General features: G+C 46.1%; 1 protein-coding gene across 3 annotated transcripts in view; it reads right to left on the bottom strand.

Annotated features, from left to right (window-relative positions):
* TTC28 (tetratricopeptide repeat domain 28) overlaps nt 1-20,468 on the bottom strand; it is a 1,396,661-nt gene that overhangs the window by 107,721 nt on the left and 1,268,472 nt on the right. The gene's annotated exons all lie outside the window — the stretch shown is intronic.

Here is a 20,468-nt window from a genome sequence, read left to right as displayed (position 1 = left end):
ACTAGCTCCACACACCCACCACTCCCCACCCGACCTGAGAATGGGTGATCTGCTCCTCACTGTTTCCTCCCCTGATTGTTTGGAGATCCCAGGTGAACTAGGGTTGCTTGTGGGTGCAGCTATGGTGGTCACTGCAGGGTGAATGCATGCTGTGTTGGTCAAGGCAGGGCAGGACTTGAGCTCGGCATAAGTTGTGTGGATGGTAGGCTAGCCTTTAACACTGGCCAGATGTTTAATGCCCAAAGAGGATAGGACACTATTGAGCCACACCTCTCAGGGTCGACTTTCTTAAGGACATGGCAGACCAGGATACTGGTCCCTGCTAGGCCAAGGTCTTTACCCAGGCACTGGACCTACCCTGTGAGGGACTCGAGGGACTCTAGGGACACTGTCATTTTGAGCACCTGTTGTAGGGGTGTGCTCTATGCGACATCACCTATAATGAATTAATGGTCAGTCTTAAACCCCTCACGCTCAGCCCAGCTGGCTAATGGCACCCGATTTATGAAGATGGTGCTTGTCTATCTGCTGTGGTGGCAAATCACAATTATTATAAGATCATAAACAAATCTTTATCCACAAATGTGCACAAAAAACCTATTTACACGAAAGAAAAATGGAAACGTACACTAGAAATATGTACACTAACCCTGAGAAGAGAAAGGGTATGTATGGCTAGGTCAGTAGGTAGACTAGGATAGGTATAGGCACACCAGAGGTGAGCTCAGCAGTGCTACCAAGAAATGTAAGGGGGTTGGTCTTGCTGCACTCCACCCATGCATCCCCATAAGGTTTGGTGGTGAAGGTCATGATGGCTAGCTTCCAAACCAAATGTTCCCCCTTTTGTCTCCTGACAGGGGGAGCAAGGGACTGGATGCTTAGGGGCACAAGATATTAACTACGGGCATCCTTGCCCTGAAAGCACTAAATGCACCCTGCACCTTGGCCAAGTTATCTTTTGAATTTTGGGCTGTGGTCTCTGAAGCAACAAGAAATCTCCTAAATGGAGAGGTAAGGGACTGCTTCAACATTGACATAGACAGTTAATTTCATGCTAAATAACTGGGCACGGTGAAGTAGGTGAAATGTGACAGACGTTTGGCAGAAATGTAAAGGATTCAACTCCAGCTATGAACTGGAGGTAAATCTGCTGATTTTCTACACATTTTCCACAAAATTACTGCAGCAGAGTTACTGCTGCAGTAATTCTGCCAAAAATGCCCCATAGATTCCAATGGACTCTGAAAAAATGGGAACATACTCCGCCACCACCATGTGTAATCCAACGGTAAACCTGCCAGACCAAGTGGCAGTAATGGTAAATCCAATGGATTTACAGACAGAATACCACCCAACTCGTAATGATCCCCATTGTCAGGTGGGATTTCGTTCGATTTCTGATTTGGTCATGTACTAAACAGAGCTTGATGTAACGTTACCATTACATGAGTTCAAGTTAACATAAAACACACTCGGGTCTATAAATACTTTCTTAAATTATTTCAACATCTTCACAAAAACGTGTTTACTTCCTTGAAGCATTATATATCTGTAAAGCATGTAATGTCAAAGTGCCCACATATGAAAACGTTAATATCATTATACATCTTCATTAAGGAGACTTCAACATTATCACACACCATCCATGTGAGGACTTCATTATCATCACAAATCATCCCTGTGGGGACCTCACCATCAGCACACACCATCCATGTGAGGACTTCAGTATAATCACAAATTATTCCTGTGAGGACTTCAATTTGATCCCACACCATTCCTGTGGGGACCTCAATTTGATGACATACCATTCCCCTGGGGACCTCAATTTGATGACATACCATTCCTGTGGGGACCTCAATTTGATGACACACCATCGCTGTGGGGACTTCAATTTGATGACACACTATTGCTGTGGGGACTTCAATATCATCACACACTATCCCTCTGGGTACTTAATTCCATCCCACACCATGAAGGTGGCAGCATCAATATACACTAGCATTAATCCTACACCTTCTGTATCATCACAAACTATTCCTTGTCAGACTTCAACATCATTTACTCTACAAATAATTTTGAAATATTAAAGTAATAGCACATCTCCTCACTTGCGCCGAATAAAGTAGCAGCCCAATTCACAAAGGGCATCGGAATGAATGCATCTTAAATGTGCTAATTCAGATGCCCTTTTAAAACCCCTTTCTGCATTCACAAACAGGAGGTGCTTTTAAATGCCATGAAACAAAGACCTTCCACGTGCGCCATTTGAAACAGGTACAGGGGGAGGCAATAAGCATGGTAGGGTAATTTCTTACACTGTCAACATTTTTCTTTAGAAGTGTGATAGCCGAGGTTGAAACCGCATCATTCACGCTAGCCTTTGAACCCCCAAAACTGGGACCAAACTGCTTTATTGTGTCTTTTCATTGTGAGAAAGCAAAGGTTGTCTAACTTTCTAAACCCCGGATGTCTCTTGCTCAGGTGGCCAGGGCGCGGCCATCGCCTTTGGATCCAGACACTGGGCGTGGGTCAGTGCGGGAGGATCACCTGGGTAGGGGTCCTCATGGAGCGGGGTTGAGTCATCCGATGGTGAGAAGCGGTATCCCCTTTTTCTTTTACCCCTAAGCAATCCTATTTTATTGGATATGCCAACCTCCCATGTGAGAAACCTGAAGGTCACTACCTGGTCCCCAGAGATCTGTCATCCAGGTGGCCAGGACACCACCATTGCTATTGGATCCAGTTCCTGGGGGTGGACCAGTAGGGGAGGATCACCTGGATGAGGGGTCTTCAGGGAATGGAAGTGGGACACCGAAGGGTGAGACGTGGTACCCCTTCCTTATACCTTTTCCCCATCCTACTCTATAGGATACTTAGAAGCCCTACCCCACCTTTTCCAACACAAACACTTTCTTACACTGTGACAAACAATGGACTAACACCAGAGCCGTTTACCTGACATGTCCCAACCCAATGGTCAGGCAGAGTCAGGCAATTGCCACTAACGACACACACCTGACTGCCCTTCCCCTTCCCCACAGAGATAAAAGGCGGAGCAGGAGAAAATACTTTGGAGCAAGGCCGTACGCATGAGGAAGCAGCTACCAGCCCTGCGAAACCTCTGAAAGGAGAATCATAAGACCGAGAAGTCCAGCTGGCGTGTGACAGGTGTTAACGGTGCACAGGGCTCTTCCGCATTGATAGCGAAAACCGGGAGCAGTGCAGGCTACCATGGTGCTGTCCTTGACTCCCGAAATCAGAAACTGAAGCAAGTTCAGAGCAGCCGGTGACTCGGAGAAAAGTGATAATAAACCAAACTGTGCTAGGCCCAAGGTTGCAAGCGACAACACAGCGTGAACAAAACTTATGTTTATGAACTTTAAAGAAACCCCAGTAAAGGTCCAGGTACAGAGTGGTCTGGCAATATGTTGGCGCCCATTCGGTGGACTGTGGCTGGGAACTTTATGTGCTGAAACTACATATACCAAGAGACCTTGGGAAAGGCCGATGTGAGGTGTCAAGCTGGACATACAAGGGTTAAGCTAAACCGTTGTACACTAGAAACTCTTTGACACCTGGATAAGCCAAGTGAATTGTGTTAATAGAACTCTGTTTGAATGTGAACCCGACGGAGGGATGACAGGAGAAAACCAAGGGAAGTGAATCCCGCATTGTGATAAAGCAAAGTGAACTGTGATATTGGCAAATGTGAACCCAGCTGATGGGTGCCTGTGAATTGGGGAAAACAGTGATACCCCTTGAATATTTTGTTGACAAAAGTGAACCCGGCTGAAGGATGTCTACAGTGAATGACTGTTTAAAAAGACATTGAGATTCTTGAATGTTACGTTTGAATGAAAGGCCATAGTGAACCCGACTGAGGGAGGCTAAGACAGAGAGGGATCAAACCCCAGCTGAGGGTGATCCAAAGGTGAAGCGTAATCACCCAATGTGAAGATTTATTAAAAGAACCTTTATTTTTGTTGTTTATGTCAGTGTGCTACACAGTTTAGGAAATGCCTCAAAACATTCCTTTTTGATGCCTAAACTGAACAATAAATATAACTAATGACATAACTGCTTTCTTTGCTATGCACAGCTGTCTGCATTTCTATCCCTCTTTCCATTCCCTCTTTTATGTTTTGCTATCTTGTTTGTTGTGTAAGCGCCCTGAGACCTTTGGGTTAGTGGTGCGCTATACAAGAATGTATTTAGTTAGTTAGGTCCTCTGAGGCAAGAGACTTTGTGTGAAAGAGACTTAGCCACAGAAGGCCCTGATTATTTGGAAACCAACTGATAATTTGGAAATGAACTGTGAGCTTGTGCTGGACTAGCCCAGGAGTGTGCTGTGTTCAAGAGTCCCTCCTTGCCCCGTGCTAACAACGTGGGGAAGGGAGACCCTGGCTATACCATCCTGACTTATAATTTTGAGAACACTTCTTTCTTTTCTTGTGAACATTATGCCACAATATTTTGCAGCATAGCAGTAAGGATTGGCAATAGTTTTATTGTGTATAGGCCCTTTTAATTTGACTAAGACACCACTAGGACAGTATTATTATTATTTGATTGTTGTAGCTTGCGCCCATCTTAGATTTAGATTTAGATTATGAGTTTATCTCACCCCTTTGTACAGTTTAATAAACACTCTTGAACTGTTATCACTTCTGTATGTCTTATCTCTATACAATGCATTCCTTAACACCCAACTCCCCCACCCATTTCTTACACGAACACTGAGCCGAGGTAGAGGAGAGCTAAGAGCAAATATGCCCATACATTGCATTGGACATGTCCCACTAATACGGTCGGGCAATGTCAGGCACTTGTCTGTGATTGCATACACCTGAGGCCTATTAGCTCTCCCCACATGGTTAAGAGGTGGATCAAGGAAACATACTCTGAGCAATGTGAGGCACAAGAAGAAGCAGTGCTTCCAGGGTGATGGTGAGCCATTTGGAAATGAACTACAGGCCGAGGGTCTGATTTAAGGAGTGAAGAAACCTTGGATATCCTGATGACAGATCGTCCCTCCCAAAGAACCTTGAGACTTACACCTGATATGCCCCCAGAAGGAAAGGACATAGCCACCCTGCCGGGTGAATGGCAGAGTTGGGGAGGCGGTAGCAAATTTAACTCCCAGATTATAAGCTGTGAAGCAAACAAAATTAAAACAGCCGGTGAGTAGCTGAAAGCTTTGAAAAACCAGTCTGTGTTGAGAAAGAATCGTGACGGCAACAGTGTGTCCAGCGAATGAAGATTGGCATGTGCCAATAAGGTGCGAGAGAAAGCCTGCACCACCTCTGTGAGCACTACACAATGATCATACAGCATCTGCTGTTGGGGTTTCAACATCATCCCTCCCTTCATTATTATCACACAACTTTCCTGTACAAACTTCAATATCATCACAGATACACAGCAGACACCATATTTTCGCAGACTTTAGCATTACCCTTTTAGGGCTTCATTTTCATCTAATGACTAATACCATCCTTGTGGTGACTTGGAATTGCCCAATTTAACTGAAAGAAATTACTGTATGGCCTAGTTGACCAAATTTAGGCTGTACGAAATGATTGTACAATCAGAAATTCGGTCAACTAGGCCACACGGTTCCATTATAGCAAACAAGGGGAATGGGGTTGCAGGGGCATCCCCCGCTCCCCTTGCTAACTATAATGGGAACGAGGGTTGCGGGGATGTCCCCCTCTTCTTGGACATTGTAAGGGGGGGGCTAAAAAAAAAGGGACCCTGCAGCGTCAGTTCCGACCCGCGTTGCAGGGACAGAACTGACGTTGCAGGGGAGTAAAAGGAGCTCCGGCAGACGGCACGTAGGGAAGGGGGGGGTGGATAAAGGGCTGCTGGCAGGCCAGGGATTGGCTTGTTTGGCCAAACGTCAAATAGATTTGCAGCAAAATCGACTATGGTCAATTCCGCCGTGAATATATTGATCTCGGTCAAACAACCCATATCTGGTGAATTCAATATCATCATAATTCTCATGGGAAATTCATTATTACATAACTCCATTCCATCAAGTCTTCAATGTCATCATAAAGCATACTTGTGAAGATTTAAATGTTCCACACACCATCTTGGACAACATATCTCACGCCATCCCTTTAGGGACTTTGAAATCATCAAAGATCATCCTGTAGGGACTTCATTATTGTCTTATCATCATAAACCATACTTCTGATGCTTGTTAATCTGCTTAGAATCACATGCTGTGCATATGGTCCGACATCCAGTGCTAACCGCGGAGTATTGCATCTTGTCTTTCGGGGACCAAAAGGGGACGTCGGCATAGGCGTGTCTATCCCTATCGTGACGTGTGTAGTACCCAAAATCCCTCACGCGCCGAGGTCCCTCAGATTGTTTTTTTCCGCCCAGATAACTGGTCGCCCTAAGCGGAGCTCTTCATGAGACATTGTTTATCTTACCGAATTGTCAATTTTACTCCCCTTTAAGTCACTCGCCTTCCAGAAGATCATCGACAATGACTACGGGGAGATCGGCTGCGGCTGTGGGATCCGACGCCTAAGTTTCGGCGTTCGGCCTTCCACGTGGTCGGGCCTTCCGGCCGACCTACACAGTAGGGAGAGTGGGCTCGGGGTTCGCCATATTGTTTTACTATGTCTTTCCTCTTTTCCACTGCTTTCCTTTTTGGTCTGGTCACCCTTCCCTCCTGCTATGGAGAGGACTCCATTTAGATTCTGCCCTGTATGCAGGGTCAGGTATCCGTGTAAAGACGAGCACACGTCGTGTAACGCTCGTCTCCCCCTAGAGCACGACGAAAAAAGGTGTTCGGCGTGTAAACTCCTTAAACCTAAAACCCTTAGGGAGCGCCGGTTGAAGCGGCGGGCTGCGTACGGAATGTCACGCGTCGAGCCTTCCTCCCCTGCCGCGACACCTGCCGAAAGTGACGGGGGTACGTCAGATGACCAAACGCCCAACACGGACGTTATAGACCTTGAGGCGGACATTTCTGGTGCCGCCACGCCCGTCCCGTACCCTTCCGGGCTCGACTCCGGTCCTGCTACAGGGGCTACACCCGATGACAGGGGCGTACAATCGCACCTCACACAACACACAGCCCAAACGCCCTCCTCGACGCCTTCGTCGAAGAAGGCGAAAGCACCAACGGGTCCGCCGAAGATTTCGACGATGCCCACGGATCGTTCTGATCCGACGCCTTCCCCGCACCCGCGGCAGCGCATGACGACTGGGCAGAGTAAACATAACAAGGGCGCTACCCCCCGAACTTCACGCTCCGAAGTTTCTGCTCTAGAATCTTCGACGGCTTCTAAGGCCCGTAAGGGCACGAAAACTACGAGTAGGCCTCTACCCGAGAAACCTTCCGCAGGCCCTGCTCTAGCCGCGGAAAAGGTTCCTGCTACCGGTACTTCTTCGGAGACCTTGTCTCTCGACGATTCGGAGACTATCCGTAAGAGTATCAACAGAATCGCTACGGCGGTAGGCCTAGTACCGGTTTCATCAGAAGATATGGGCCAATCCGTCGAAAAGTTTTCCACGGATTTGGAAGACGATGCCGAGGATTCCTACGAAGAAAGCCAGGTGCCCCTCTCTAGTACTCTGAGGAGATCCTCTCAAGGCCTCGGCCTGAGGCCTCAGCGCCTACTCAGTTAGGTCCATTTGGGTCATCCAAATGGACCACGGAACAGTTCGAGGGGTGCATGGACCGGCTGGAACAGTTTTTCAGAACTTCTGATCAACCTCCGCCGAAAAAGACTCGGGGGGGACCCTAACCCAGCACAGGAAGATGACCAACTACAAGTGGATTATCAAGAAGATACGCAGATGGACACATATAGAGACATATATACAGAAGAGGAGGAGGGCTCTTTTCTGGACAACTACGGGGAAGATCAAGGTGTTACTGACAACTGGGAAGACACCCAGCAAGACGATCACAACTCCGATATCGTTTACCTCGACTCTCCCCCATCCACACCGATTCAACAAGCCTCCCCGGTGGATGATCAAATGGCTTTCAACAACATGTTAAAGAAAGCAGCGGGGTTTTTCAAGATTGCCACGCTTGAAGCCTTGCCCGAACAAGATTTTGCGGAGGACATCATCAATGAAAAACCCCCGGCAAGCCAGTCTATACCCCTTTTGAGTTTGGTCACTACTCACACCCGCTCAAACTAGGGCTGTGAACCCGAGGGTCGAAAAGCTTTTCCGCCCTTCTCCCACCGACCCGTTGTACATCAAGGGACATGCGATCCCAGACTCGCTGGTAGTCACTAACACTCGCAAAAGAGCAGGCGTTCCCCTCGCCACGGGTGAATCCCCCCCAGACAAGCAGTCTAAACGGCTGTATGCCTTAGGGAAACGGATTGCGTCTGCGGCGCCTTATACCGTCCGCATTGCCAATAACACGACACTGCTAGCTAGCTACGTCGACGCTCAATTGAACCTACTCAAGGAAGGCCTTCAAGAGGTTCCTGAACCTACCAGAGCCAAGCTTCTAGCTATTGTCTCGGAAGGTAAATTGGCCAATCAAAATGTGGTGAAGAATACCCTCGACTCCGCAGAGACAGCAGGCAGGTCTCTCACTCAGGGTACTCTCCTAAAACGGCATGTGTGGTTGCATACGTCGGGCTTCAGGCCCGAAACCCAGGCATCCATTATGAACAAACCCATCGAAGAGGCCAACCTCTTCGGGAAGGCGGTGGGCGATGCGTTGGAGACGGCCAAAAAGGAGCATGAAACTATTAAATCGCTGCACCAGATTTCCCAGAAACCCTCTTCGCAGAGGGGCAATAATTCTTGGCGGTCCTTTCGAGGACAAGCCCGCGCCGCTCAGAACAATTTTGGCACTGGCACCTTCAACGCAAGTCAACCTTCTACAAGCTCCACCTACTACCCCCAAAGGGGTCAGAAGCGGGGTAGGAACAGGGGCAGAGGCTCCAATTCTAAGGGAGCATCTACTGCCGGTCAGAAATGACCACCAAGTCCAGGTCCCCTCCCATGTCTCCCCGGTCAGGGGGGGGTTTAACATCTTTCCTCAAGGCATGGGAGGGGATAACTTCAGACCAGTGGGTCTTAAAGACGGTCGCCCACGGTTACTGCGTGGAATTCGCCCGATCTCCACAGTTCAGACCGCCGAAACATCGACGCCTTTTACAGGAACATATTCCAGTGGAGGAATGGGTAAGGGATCCCTGCTGCCTCCAACTTAGCAGGAGCAATGTGATAAGGAATAGTCTCAAATGAACACTCTCAGATATCAGCTAAAACTCATCCTGGACTTGGAGCAGATGGTTCCGGTGCAAGGTCTTGATATTTCTTGGCTGTCCTCCTAACCACAGTCAGTAGACATTCAGCACTCCCAATCGATGCTCCATGATGAATGGTTGAGACTCCCACGTGTGACTTGTTCTGTCCACTCTTTCCCAGGCTGTTGATCAACACACAATCACTAGGCAGAAGACTTGCATCAATGTGCAAGATGCAAGGCAACTGAGGATCCGTGTAGCCCAGAATTGGTTTGAGGATTCGAGGAGCTCAAGTAGTGAGGGGCCACGTCTCCTTGAATGCCTCCTGGCATTAGTCGGTCCGCCTATCATCAAAGGGCTCATGTGGATTGTGTAAATGGTCTGCAGAGTTGATGGTAATCCTGCAGCTCATCTGGTTAGGCAGGTATCCTTTGATGAGGACAACAAGTGGTTGTGCGATGTTGGCAAATCCCACAGCAAATCTACATAGCAGTTAAAGAATTCAAGGAAACTCTGTGACTCCTTCAAGTTCTGAGGACTTGACGAGGTGAGGGGGACTTCCGTCTTTGCGGGATCTACAGGAATGCTGTCTACAGCGATAATGTTTCCGCTGCATTTGATGCTTGTCCAGCAACACTGGCATTTGTTCACACTGACCTTTAGCCTTTGCTCACTTAGGCGATCAAACACCTTTATGAGCCTCTTGTTGTGTTCCTCCAAGGTCCTTCTGAATAAAATAAAATCATTCATGTAAACCATTACCTTCAGGTGGTTCATGTGACTGACAGTCTTTAACATGAGGTGTTGGAAATTTGCTGGTGCACCGGAAACCCCTTGTATCCTGATGAATTTGTACAATCCAAGCAAGCAGGAGAATGCCGTTTTCTCAACACCCACCGGATCCATTGGGATTTGGTAGTACCCACTCTGCGGGTCCATGACTAAAATCGGTTTTCCCATCCTGATGTCCACTTAGAACGTCACATAGGACTACCATTTTAAAACCAATATAGCTCAAAATACAAAATATTTTCTATAGCCTTTATTGATGGAACTAATGACAAATGTTGCCAGTACTTGTAACATAACCTTATGTGTTTATAGCGTGCTTGCCACCTCTTTAATATATGAAAATACATGCAAATATCAATGTAATATTGCAGCCGCGTTCAGCATATAACTGGTATTTACTGCTTACTGTTATTTCTATGCCTTCCCACAATTGCTGATTCTTGTGCATGTGAATGTATACTTGCATGATCAATCCTTAGGGAGTCTACTTTACTCAATTCTCATTAGGACACCCAATATCCAGCCATATGTATTGAGTGATCTTAGCCTTGGTCTCCACTTGCTAGGATTCTTTGCCAAGAAGGACCCTTTTTGGAATATTGATTTCTTTGTGCCTAATGGTTGCGTTCACTATATTATAGCCAACCTCTTGATACCTATCCACTGTGATCCTGATTGAGCCCCACTTTTTGCCTACTGTACTGTTGTAATCCTGGGCGAGCCCCACATTTGCCTTTTGTATTACTGTATCCCTGGGAGAGCCCTGCATTTCCTTATTGCACTATTGTATTCCTTGGTATTCCTTGGTGAGCCCCGCATTTGCCCATTGCATTGCTGTATTCCTTAGGGTGCCTCAGACTGAGCCACTGTATTATTGTACTATTTGGTGGGCCCCACATTTGCCTACTGTACTGCTGTATTCCTGGGTGAGCCCCACATTTGCCTATTGTATTATTGTACTAATGGGCGAACCCAGCATTCACCGAGTGTATTGCTGTATGCCTGGGAGAGCCCCACAGCTGCCTATTGTGTTATTGTATTCCATAGTGAGCCTCGCATTTTGAGCCCTACATTCCTGTATTCTATGGTGAGCCCCGCATTCGTCCATTGCATTGCTGTATTCTATAGTTGCTTCGCATCGAGACACTGCATTGTGATACTCTATGGTGTGCCCAGCATCTACCTATTGTATTGCTGTATTCTATGGCTATTTCTAAAGGTTTTATACTGCCATTTGAACCGTGCCACTGATTGTGGGACAGCTCTACTGGCACAGTAGCATACCAGACATCATGTCAGACACACCTGCTTCTGTATCGCTTTGAATTACGCCTCAAATGCCGCGCTACTGCTTCTGCAAACTTTACTGAGCTGTATCTCACCTGCGTACGGTATACCCCATGTTATAACCCCATGGGGAACATCCCCCCTCTTATATCTCCCAACCACAACATGCATGTTGCCTGCCTCCTCCTAGCTACCTTACTGTTCAGTCTAGCTCAGGCTCGCCATCACCTCACGCTGTCCTATCATTCGACCTCAGAGCTTCCCAAAGTCACAACCATTATGACCCTGCCCCCTTCACTAGGGATCAAACCGTAGAAAGTCCTACCTTCCCTTAACACCAACTCATGTCACCTCAACATCAGACCCACAACATTCTTACCTGAACTGTCCAAAACACCCAACTCCTCTAAGGTCAACACCAAACCGGATACAGTAGCAACCCTAACTCCAGCACAATGAATTAATCTATATGCCAGGAAATGCACTCCTAACCAACCTTGCTCTACTATGGTCAGAAATGACAGGCTCTGCTAGACTTAACAATAACCTTGCCGTACAGTCTAACCCGCAAGACAAACCTTGCACTCCTAACTTGATACATTTCGCAACCTCAAAGACACCCAAGAAAAATAGAGTCTCTAGAAAAAATGTAAACCAACCCCCCCACCCATGACTATCCCCCATCTAAAAGGAGGTCTAATCAATGCCATGCCACAGACATAGTCTATCTAATCACCACAGGTGACCTAGACTTCCTAGCTGTATCCAAGACCTGGCTACATGAAGCAGCAGGACCCTCCCTCGTGTTGGCCGTACCAGTCAACTTCACCTTTGTGAGAGCTGACAGAGTCTCGTTGCAAAGGGGGTGGCATCGCCTTTATCACCAAATCTAGCCTACGGCTCAGAGCAACCCCCTCGCCCACTCTTAAATCCTGTGAACTACTTACAGTTAAGCTTCCCACGTCCAAGACTAGCACCCTTACAATTCACTTAATATACAGACCCCCTGGCCTTATTGGTACCTTCGAAGAAGACGTCATGACATTACTTTCAGACAACATCAAGCCCTCATCCCAAATCTTGCTGCTAGGTGATTTCAATTTGGGTTCTTCATGACCCTAACCATACACGAACCAAGGCACTACACAACCTATTAACTGAACTGGGCCTTACTCAAAGAGTCAATCAACCTACTCACCAGAAAGATAGAACTCTTGACTGGGTAGCGGACATCAATACAGAGACCCCCATATCATCTATCCTACCCTTAACTTGGACAGATCACCTTCTCATCTCCTTCACCACTCAGACCAAACGAGTAGAAACCAAAACCAAACTGATAGTGCCGGCCCTCCCTACGAGGAGCAAACAAAATATAACTACCGACAGGCTCTTGCCTCTCTTACTACCCACCTTGAACACCGCTTCAAAATCAGCGTACCCAGCCGAACTAGTTGAAATGTACAACGCCACCATGACCTCTGCGGTAGACGCCATCGCGCCTCTCAAACTGCGTAAAGGCAAACCCAAAGCCCATCTCAACACCTGGTTCACCCCACAGTTACAAATCATGCACGCAGAAAAAAGAAAACTCGAAGTTTATGGAGAAATCTCCCATCAAAAGAAAATTAACTCCATTTAACCGAATCAGCAAGTAAATACAAAGCTGAAATCCTTTGAGCTAAAAGAGAAACTTACAACAACCGGATCAGCAAAGCCAGTTCCAACACCAAGGCAATCTTAACGATCCTGAGGGAACTGGAATCCCTCATAACCCCTGAAGATCCCTGTACCAAGGATAAAATATGTTGCAGAGACATTCAAAATGCTCTGTAAAAAAAATAGACACCCTCCAAAAAAAGATTGTAGCCAAAAGTCTCAATTTTGCCAAACCTGACTCAGACCCAGAACCGGCAAAACCCCAATTGAAATGCACTCCTGAATTCAAATTCTCACGAGTTACAATCATAGAGGTGGAAAAAATCATCACATCTCTCAAGCCTTCCAGATGCCAAGGCGACATCTGCCCCCCCCTCAAATAATTAAAGAAGCTGCCAGAGACCTTGCCCCATTTATGACAAAATTAATAGACGCTTCATTTCGTACCTGCAAATTCCCAACCAACCTGAAGGACGCCTGGGTCATACCCTTGCTAAAGAAAGCCTCCCTAGACCCAACCATCCCCACAAATTACAGGCCAATTACACGGTCTCATTCCTCATTAAAATTGTAGATAAGGTGGCCTACCTGCAGATCTAGCACTTTCTGAAAACAAATAACCTCCTAGGACTCAGACAATCAGGCTTCAGACCACTTCATGGTACTGAAACCGCCCTGATCAACCTAAAAATGCAAATTGACTTACTCAAGGACAAAAGGCAATATGCCCTGCTCCTCCTACTTCACGGTCGCCTTCGACTTGGTGGACCACACTATTGTCTGCAAGCACCTTTCCACTGCGGCTAACGTCTCGCACGAAGCCACTGATTGGATCCAACCCTTTCTTAACAGGTCGATGAGGGTCTTCTCTCAGGCAGCTGCGCTGACCCCTCCCCAATCACATGCAGTGTGCCTCAGAGATCTTGTGTGTCCCCCATGTATAATATATTCACTAAACCGCTATTCGACAAACTGGACCGTCTACGGATCATCTACACCAACAATGCAGATGATACCCAGATACTACTCCCCCTATCAGGCGACTACGACCGAGATCTAGCCTTCCTAAACAACACCTACCAAGTCATGGATGGCGGTCCATGGATTATGCCTGAATGACGAAAAGACAGAAATCCTAATCCTAGGTGCTCCAGCCCAACTCAATAAACTCGATGCACAATACTCTGCATTTATTATTGATGGCATCACCATCAAAGTGGCTAAAGAGACTAAAACCCTAGGCTTCTACTTAGACTCCACCCTGAACATGGGAAAACAAGTCAACGCCACTTCATCCGCCACAGCGTACACTTGTAAGCCTATACATGCCTGCAAACCTTACTTATCCACTAAGAGCAGCAGCACCCTAGCGATAGCCCTAATTATGTCGAAACTCGACTACTGCAATGCCCTCAATGCCCGATATTCCTCTTCACATCTCGGGGTCGGTTTCCCACCTGAGTAGGGTCTCAGGCAGATATAGGGTCCATGTTCTGCTGGTGTCATGTTACCCTCATTCAAAATATGCTTGAAAGCATTTGCCATGGAGGAAGAGTTCAGTATGGTGCCTCTATCCTCTGATGTAGAACTGGTGCATGCTACACCCAGATGAACTAGGGTTGCTTGTTGGCGCAGCTATGATGGCACCTACAGTGGTCACTGCAGGGTGAATGCATGCAGTGTTGGTCAAGGAAGGGCAGGGCAGGGCCTGAGCTAGGCATAGGTGGTGTGGATGGTAGGCTAGCCTTTAACACTGGCCAGGTGTTTAATGCCCAAAGAGGATAGGACAATATTGAGTAACACCTGTGGATGGTAAGGGGCAATGTCTCAGCGTTGACTTTCTTAGGGCCATGGCAGACCAGGATACGGGTCCTTGCTGGGCCAAGGTCTTTACCCAGGCACTTGACCTAGCCTGTGAGGGACTTGAGGGACTCTAGGGACACCGTCATTTTGAGCACCTGTTGTAGGGGTGTGCTTCATGTGACATCACCTATAATTAATTAATGGTCAGTCTTAAACCCCTCACGCTCAGCCCAGCTGGCTGCTGGAACCCCATTAATGAAGATGGTGCCTTTCTATCTGCTGTGGTGGCAAATCACAATTATTACAAGAATATAATCAAATCCTTTTCCACAAATGTGCACAAAAGAAAAATTGAAATTTACACTAGAAATATGTACACTAACTCAGAATATAGAAAGAGTAGGTATGCCTAGGTCGGTGGGTAGGGTTGGATAGGTATAGGCATACCAGAGGTGAGCTCAGCAGTGTCTCCAAGAAATGTAAGGGGGGTGGTCTTGCCATGCTCCACCCATGCATCCGCATAAGGTTTGGTGGTGAAGGTCATGATGGCTAGCTTCCAAACCACATTTTCCCCCTTTTGTCTCCTGACAGGGGGAGCAAGAGACTGGATGCTCAGGGGCACACGATATTAACTACGGGCATCCTTGCCCTGAAAGCACTAAATGCACCCTGCACCTTGGCCAAGTTATCTTTTGAATTTTGGGCCGTGGTCTCTGAAGCAACAACAAATCTCCTACATGGAGTTGAGGGACAGCTTCAACATGCTGGTAAAGAAGGACAGTCCTGAATTTCATGTTAAATAAATGGGCACAGTGAAGTAGGTGAAATGTGGTAGACGTTTGGCAGAAATGTAAAGGATTCACCTCCAGCTATGAACTGGAGCTAACTCTGCTGACTTTCTACCCATTTTCAGTGAAATTACTGCGGCAGAATTACTGCTGCAGTAATTCTGCCAAAAATGCCCCATAGAGTCCAATGTGAAAAAATGGAAACATACTCCGCCACCACCAGGTGTAATCCAGCGCTAAATCTGCCAGACCAAGTGGAAGTAACCAAAAGTCCAGTGGATTTACAGACAGAATACCGCCCAACTCGTAATGACCCCCATTGTCAGGTGAGATTTCGTTTGATTGCTGATTTGGTCATGTACTAAGTAGAGCTTGATGTAACGTTACCATTACATGAGTTCAAATTAACATAAAACACACTCGGGCCTATAAATACTTTCTTAAATTATTTCAACATCTTCACAAAACCTCTCTTTTTCTTCCTTGAAGCATAATATATCTGTAAGGCATGTAATGTCAAAGAGCCCACGTATGAAAACTTTAATATCATTATACATCTACATTAAGGAGACTTCAACATCATCACACACTATCCATGTGAGGACTTCAATATCATCACATATCAACCCTGTGGGGACCTCAACATCAGCACACACCATCCACATGAGGACTTCAATATCATCACATATCATCCCTGTGGTGACCTCACCATCAGCACACACCATCCATGTGAGGACTTCAATATCATCACATATCAACCCTGTGGGGACCTCAACATCAGCACACACCATCCACGTGAGGACTTCAATATCATCACATATCATCCCTGTGGGGACCTCACCATCAGCACACACCATCCATGTGAGGGCTTAAATATTATCACATATCATCCCTGTGGGGACCTCACCATCAGCACACACCATCCATGTGAGGACTTAAATATCATCACATATAAACCCTGTGGGGACCTCAACAACAACACACACCATCCATGTGAGGACTTAAATATCATCACATATCAATGCTGTGGGGACCTCAACATCAGCACACACCATCCATGTGAGGACTTAAATATCATCACAGATCATCCCTGTGGGGACCTCACCATCAGCACACACCATCCATGTGAGGACTTAAATATCATCACATATCAACCCTGTGGGGACCTCAACATTAGCACACACCATCCATTTGAGGACTTAAATATGATCACATATCAACCCTGTGGGGACCTCAACATCAGCACACACCATCCAGTTGGAGGATTCAATATCATTGCATTCCATCTCTATGGGACCTTGAGCATAATTACAAACTATTCTTATGGGGCCTAATATGCCATGACACACCATCCCTGTGAGGACCTCTTTGTCATCAAACAACATCCCAATGGGGATCTGAACATGACCACGCACCATCCTTTTGGTGGACTCAGTACCATCATATCAGCTCTATGGGGACTTCAGCATCATGCCATACTATTCGTATTCACATACCCTTGTATGGCCAATTGGGCGCATCTGTGGCTTCATTTGCATCACCTGAATGCATTTTCCTTCGCCTTTTGGGTATTTTTGGTTAAAATCGGCCACTATTTTTGGCTGTGTTTCGTTCAGTATTTTAACCTGAAGGTAGGATGGAATAAGCATTTTTATTTCAAGCTCTAATTCCACTGGAGGATGTATCCCGGGGGGAATTATCACTGGTTTTCATTGCTTATTCCTCCAGTGCTAATTTCTTCAGGGTTAATTTCACCAGAGGAATTAGTGTCCATTTTCAATAACCTGTATATCAGCAGACTGAACAAAGTGGCGGCATTTCCACTACTGCCACTTTGACCCTTAGAGATGAACTTGTAATGAAACCAAATTAGTATCAATTAAACATTAACCCTGTGAATATGTTTGTGTAATCAGACAAAATGTGATGCCAACATTCAATTAATTCACATATCAGACTATAGCCAAGATGACATCAGTGCACATAATGTGTTGTCTTCACAGTGTGGACAAGATGACATCAGTGCACATAATGTGTTGTCTTCACAGTGTGGAATTCAATATCATCACACGCCACCCCTATGGGGACTTCAACAAAATCACAGAAAAATAAGGAAGTAAAGTAAGTCACATTGTTATTGGTTTGTTACAAAGTAGCCAATGCTTAAAATGAATCTGGAAGTGTGTTGTGCAATGAGGGAAGACTTATGTTGCGTATCAATTATATTCAATTCTGTAAACATACAAAATACACAAAAAACAGCTTAATTTCATTCTTTTACATTTAAACGCAGAGTTCAGGCCATTTAAAATACAATTGAATTTGTGTATAAATGGTTCCCATGAATCTGCTGTCTGTTGCCTAAGCATGTAGGGCATTTGATTTATCAAGTGTGTTTAAATTCCTGTCCGTGTGTTGATGACTGCAATACCACACCCAGCCTGCGGGGGCAGAGCTGAGTAAAAAATCAACACACCAAAATAAACACAGGTCCCCACAAAGCCATTTTTTTAAAAGTTCTAAAAATTGGCACAGATGTCTTTTAAGTTGTTTTAAGTCATTTGGAAGGCATTACCATGTGGGGACTTGGGTTTAGGTCCCCACAGTGAAATCAAGTCCCCACAGCGTGTGCATGTTTACACACCCAAGTCCCCACAAGGATAGTAACACAAACTCACGCACACACACACACACACACACACACACACACACACACACACACACACACACACACACACACACACACACACACACACACACACACACACACACACACACACACACACACACACACACACACACACACACACACACACACACACACACACACACACACACACACACACACACACACACACACACACACACACACACACACACACACACACACACACACACACACACACACACACACACACACACACACACACACACACACACACACACACACACACACACACACACACACACACACACACACACACACACACCCCCCCCCCCCCGCCCCATTAAGTGCCAGGTTAGTTTCAAGGTATGCTTTGAGTCATGCATTTACATACCCATTACAAGTAAGATTTACTCACAGCTGCAGGTTTTGTTTTATACCTCTGTAAAGTGCTCTGTAGCTTCTCGAAATGAATTGGATGAATACACAAGCACAAATACACACACTCACACGCACATGCATGCTCTTCTCTCCTCAGGTACACAGGCACTCAAAGCCATGCATCCACATGCAGAGTCCCAGGCAGGAATCTCACTGTAAGCTACTGTGGAAAATCCTGCTGCCTCAGCGGGAGTGCGGCAGGCCTGTGTGATTACTGGTGGTTTAAGGCGCTTAGCCGCTTTCAGCATTCCTGATGCTTGAAATCCAATGCATTACTGGAAATCTGAAATGTTCCCTGAGTCAAGCAGGATGCGACTGTAAGCTCCGTGGATGTAGTTTGCTTGAAAGCCATAGCATTTTGTCTATTTCTATATCTGGAAATTCCGTTTGCAACATGGAGTGGCAGTAAAATACCTTTCCGTAGGGTGTGTTAACTAGGGATGTAACGGTATAACGGTATACCGTTAAAGATACCGTGAACCACTTAATTGAACAATAATAACCGTCATATTGTTTATACCGTTATACCGTTCATACCGTTAAATGTGCTTTTCAATCTGACTTGGAAAGGATGCAGTAAGCAAGTGCTGCGCAGTCTTGGTCTTGCACTGTTGGATGTGCCGTCTGCCAAGTAGTTTCAGTTAGAGCAGTTTTTAATGCCATTCCATAAACACATGCTTGACACAAAATTAATATGTTAGCAATAGGAAGAATAGATACAGTGCCAAGAAGGAAAAGGGTTTACTTTGGGGTGGCGGTTTTAGGGTTTATATATTTATAATGGATAATGTTCTCTAAACATGTGGCAATGGGGGATTTCCCTGGTTCTATCATTGAATTTACATATAATAAGTCACACTGCGAAATTCACTGATCTGTCGGTATTCCCTGCTGCCATACCTGCTGCCATACCAACATGTCCGTGATTACTGAACACCTTTTGGCCTGCAAGTAAACTAAAGGCTGTAACGTAAAGAGAGAGTGCGTGTGTATGCGCACAAGCGTATACTACCATCAGCCTCCATTGATCTGTGGCATGCAGGTTATCAAGATGGCAACATGTTCATCTTCACCAGTAGCCAGTGGGGGAGCAAAAAGCCTAAATGACCACTTAAGAAAAGCTATTCAGTTTGCTTTGCCAGTTGCAGCAGGCCCACCCCCCCCTCTCCACACGTGTGTTTGTGTTTGGTGGAAGCAAGGCATTTCAGTGGAAAGTATGTGAAAAGCCCAATTCTGGCGCTGGGTGCCTGGTTTTGTTTGTGATGATAAATCTGTCAATTTATGACCTTTTAGAAAATATTTGTTAAGATTAGTTAACTCCACCTGCTATACCGCGATAACCATGATATACCGTCATTTGGCAAGAAGGTTATCGTACCGTCATAAAACTAATACCGTGACACCCCTAGTGTTAACAGCATTTTGGTGTCTTTTCTAAAGGGGCTTTTTGCTGTTGCAGTAGCTGTTCAGCATCACTTCGCCCCTCTGTGGGACCCCTAGAACTCCCCCCTTCCTCCTGTCCTCTCTCTCTCCACGCACCTGCACAATCCAAATGTTCACAAGGCTTAGTAGGACTGCTTCTTTTGTATTTTGGTTTTTTCCACTATCTTGCTCTTTCCCTTGTTCCCTTCCTTGCCCTGTGGGCGCTTTGAAACACAAATTACTTGATGTGTAAGTGCCTTACAAGCGCCCAATAAATAAATAAATAAATAAATAAGGGAGGTAAGGTGCGATGTGTGAAATGACCGCCAGGTAAATGGACGTTAAAGCAAAGGGGCCTAAGAT

The sequence above is a fragment of the Ambystoma mexicanum genome, chromosome 10 (genome assembly GCF_040938575.1).
Source record: "Ambystoma mexicanum isolate Mex_15411 chromosome 10, UKY_AmexF1_1, whole genome shotgun sequence".
Taxonomy (NCBI): Eukaryota; Metazoa; Chordata; class Amphibia; order Caudata; family Ambystomatidae; genus Ambystoma; species Ambystoma mexicanum.
The sequence above is the reverse complement of the archived record's forward strand: the minus strand, read 5'-3'. Positions and strand labels throughout refer to the sequence as shown.